The 4,508-nt window shown below is 39.2% G+C and overlaps 1 pseudogene; it reads right to left on the reverse strand.

Annotated features, from left to right (window-relative positions):
- Positions 1-694: 694 nt before the first annotated feature.
- LOC110638442 (mitogen-activated protein kinase kinase kinase 20-like) lies at positions 695-1,520 on the reverse strand (annotated as a pseudogene).
- Positions 1,521-4,508: the final 2,988 nt, after the last annotated feature.

Below are 4,508 nucleotides of genomic sequence, written 5' to 3' on the forward strand. Positions count from 1 at the left end.
GATTTGCTAAAATTTTTTTTCTTATAATATGATCCATTCAATACGGAATGTTAATGGGAATTGAAAATGAGACTTCTTGATGAAAAATTTAAATGGTTACAATAGAACAAGTAACTAATCATGTTTTATCTTGAATCCCTTATGAGAACTAATGTTTTTCACCCGCATAGAGCATAACCAACATTTTTAATGGAGGATGAAGCATTTCTATGAGCAGATCAACGTATGTGTATTTCTAATTAAAGCAAACTTAGGTTAAAAAAAAAACTTATTCATAGCAGTGAACTCATTTGGCCTTTTTTTTTTCATTTCATAAACCAAAATGAATTTCATTTATATAATGAACAATATAAAATTACAACATTTTAGTAGAGAATTAGTTACATAGAAAAGTAAAATGTAACATTGTAGCAGCAATGCCCTGGCCTAGCAGCTTCCTTATCAAAAGTAATAGAGCCTTCAATAAATGGAGAAGATCACAGTAGCTTTTCCAAATGAATGCTAATTCCACTTTGTTCTTGAAACCAACTGGCACATTTTGGAGAAGATCAGACATCATTAATGATGGACCTCCTCTAGGCCATACCTGCACCACTTTTTTGGGTTTCAAATAAGAAACCTACAAGTGAGCAGGGATGAAACTTCATTGCTGGTAGAATTAGCATTTTCAGAGCAGGAATGAGTCCATGCACCCCTAATCCACAATCTCCCCAAATTCGCTGCTTTTTGTGTCATCTATTCCGGATACAAAAGGATGAATTAATAACATCTCAATGGTGAATTTGAACTGATGATTCTTCACTAGACATCCTTTCAAGAAATCCTTGCCATCCTTTAAAATCCAAGAAGGAATTTTAGGCAACTCATATATATCAACAATCCTCTCGCAAGCTTTTTCAGTTGTTTCATTAGGGTTCGAACCCCAAAGTGATTTCCCAGTAAACATCTCAAAAACCATACATCTAAGAGCCCAAATATCAGAGGGAAATTCCTAAGTATATTATCAACCAGAGTCTCTGGTGCCATATATAAAGTAGTCCCGACAATAGAACAATCAAGCTTCGTCTTCTTGGTCTTCTGAACTATCTTGGCCAATCCAAAATCCCCAATCTTGGGCATAAAGTCACCATCCCCACTAGGCACGAGCAGCACATTGTCTGGCTTCAAATCACAATGAACATAATCATGACTGTGGATGTAATTAATACCTTTAAGAATAGGCCTTGTGTATCTCTTCTCATTCGATTCAGGCAACCCACAGCCACCCGATCTCTTTTTAAGATCAGCTAGGGTTCCTCCAGTAGGGACAGTCAAGAAGATGGTTGAAAGCCTCTTTCTGCTTCTGAAGTGAACTTGAGGAAGAGACCTTTGCTGATTTAATAGCCATTTAACTTTTTATGTTATGTTTTTCTTATATATACTTAACTATCTAGCAATTACTAATTATTTGTATTCAGGGCTTATCTAAGTGTCTTAGATGTGATTCTAATCTCCTTAATTGTTTGGACTGACAATGTCATTGAAACAGTGAAATATACCTGGCTATGCAAATAGGGGTGTTACAATTCTCCCCCCCCCCCCCCCTTAAATAATTTTCGTCTTGAAATTTTTTACCTAGCATCAATCTTTGAAGAACTGTGGGTGCTGTCTCCTCATATCCTCCTCTCGTTCCCAAGTAGCTTCTTAGCCCGAATGATGGTTCCACAGCACCCTTACCAATGGTATTTTCTTGTTCCCTAGCTGCTTCACCTCATAAGCTAGAATCTCTATGGGTTCTTTTTCATATGTGAGGTCTGGATTTACTTCAATATCTTCTACTGATAGTATATGAGATGGGTCTGATCTATACCTCCTCAACATGGAAACATGGAAGACGTTATGTATCTTTTCTAACTCTAGATGTAGTGCCAAACGGTATGCCAAGGGACCCACTCTTTTCAGAATCTCATATGGCCCGATGAAACGAGGACACAGTTTCCCCTTTCTGCTAAATCTCATAATTTTCTTCCAAGGGGAAACCTTGAGGAATACTTTCTCACCCACTGCATACTCAATATTCCTTCTCTTCAGATTAATATAGGACTTTTGATGATCTGATGCAGCCTTGAGTCGATCTCTGATTAATATGATTTTCTCTTCAGTCTGTTGAACAATTTCGGGCTCAATCATCTTTCTTTCACCCATGTCATCCCAACACAACGAGGTTCTATATTTTTTGCCATACAAAGCTTCATATGGAGGCATCCCAATGCTTGATTGGTAGCTATTGTTATAAGCAAACTCAATTAGAGGCAAGTGTGTGTCCCAACTGCCCTTAAACTCAATTACATAAGCCCGTAGCATGTCCTCCAAGATCTGAATTATTCTCTCAGACTGGCCATCTGTCTGTGGGTGGAATGTCATATTGAAGTTCAATTTAGTTCCTAGGGCTCTCTGAAGACTATCCCAAAATCTAGAAGTGAACCTAGGATCTCTATCAGATACGATGGATACTGGAACTCCATGCAGTCTTACTATCTCATCAATGTATAACATGGCCAATCTTTCTAAACTGTAGTCCATCTGAACAGGCAGAAAATGAGCAGACTTGGTCACAATAATGACCCATACTGCATCATAGCTCTTCTGTGTCCTTAAAAGTCCCATCACAAAATCCATCATTAATCTCTCCCATTTCCATTCTGGTACTGGTAGTGGATGTAACAAACCAGCTGGTACTTGATTCTCTGCCTTCACTTGCTAACAAGTTAGGCATGTGGAAATAAATTCTGCTACATTTCTTTTCATACCCATCCATCAGTAGTGCTCTTTCAGCCCTCTATACATTTTTGTGCCACCAGGGTGCATAGTAAAAGGAGACTCATGTGCCTCCTTCAAAATGATCTGTCTCAAGTCAACGTCATTAGGAACACACATTCTACCCTGGTGAAGCAGTAGACCATCATCTCTCACTGAGAACTCAGGTTTTTTGCCCTATTTGACTTCTTCTAACATCTTTTGATATTTCTGATCATTCTGAACAGCCATTCTGATCTTATCAATCAACACTGGTTGTACATGCCATGCAACTGCTGTTTGCCCCTCATCATTAATCTCTATGCTGGCATGCAATACTCTCAACTCATGTGCCATAGACAAAGGAGAAACCCGTAGACTTGCCATAGTCTTATGACTTAAGGCATCAGCCACCACATTAGCTTTCCCAGGCTGATAGTCTATTTGACAATCATAGTCTTTTATCAACTCTAACCATCTCCTCTGTCTCAAATTCAACTCCTTCTGAGTACCCAGATACTTCAAACTCTTATGATCTGTATAGATGTAGCACTTCTCCCCATATAAGCAGTGTCTCCAGATCTTAAGAGCAAATACAATAGTTGCAAGCTCCAAGTCATGTGTCGGATAGTTTCTCTCATGCAGTTTCAGTTGGCGTGATGCATAGGCAATGACATTCCGCTCTTGCATCAGTACACAGCCTAACCCATTGTGAGAAGCATCGCTGTAAACTGTGTATTCATTACCCGGGGTAGGTAAAGTAAGGACTGGAGCTTCAATTAAACACCTCTTCAACTTATCAAAACTCTATTGGCATTTATCTGTCCACTGAAATTTCACATTTTTTCGAAGTAATTTAGTCAATGGAGATGCCAACATGGAGAACCCTTTCACAAATCGGTGGTAGTATCCAGCTAAACATAGAAAACTGGGAATCTCTGTGATATTTCTGGGTGGTCTCTAGTTAAGGATAGCTTCTATCTTACTTGGATCTACCTTGATGCCCTCTGCTGATATTATATGCCCTAAGAAGGATATTTCCTTCAACCAAAATTCACACTTCGACAATTTGGCGTATAGCTGTTTCTCCCTCAAAGTCTGCAGTACAATCAGTAGATGTCTATCATGCTCTTTTGCATTCCTCGAATAAACCAATATATCATCTATGAATACCACAATAAACTGGTCGAGGTATGATCTGAAGATAGTGTTCATCAGATCCATAAAAGCAGCCGGAGCATTAGTTACCCGAATGGCATGACCAAGAATTCATAATGGCCATAGCGGGTTCTAAAGGCAATTTTAGGAATACTCTGCTCTTGTACTTTTAGCTGGTAACAACCCGATCTCAGGTCAATTTTGGAGAACACAACTGCACCCCTCAACTGATCAAACAAGTCATCAATGCAGGGCAAGGGATATCTATTCTTTATTGTCACCTTGTTCAACTGGCGGTAGTCAATACATAAGCGGAGAGTGCCATCTTTCTTCTTAACAAACAATACTGGCACTCCCTAAAGTGACACACTAGGGCGGATAAAGCCCTTGTCAAGCAGCTCTTACAACTGCACTTCAATTCTTTCAGTTGTGCTGGTGGCATTCTATATGGTGTTATGGAGATTGGGTCCACACCAGGCATAACATCAATTTCAAACTACACCTCTTTTTCCAAAGGTAGTCTTGGTAACTCATCAGGGAACACATCCAGACAGTCACATACAGTAGGGATGTCT

This window comes from Hevea brasiliensis, chromosome 6, assembly GCF_030052815.1.
Source record: "Hevea brasiliensis isolate MT/VB/25A 57/8 chromosome 6, ASM3005281v1, whole genome shotgun sequence".
In the NCBI taxonomy this organism is placed as follows: domain Eukaryota; kingdom Viridiplantae; phylum Streptophyta; class Magnoliopsida; order Malpighiales; family Euphorbiaceae; genus Hevea; species Hevea brasiliensis.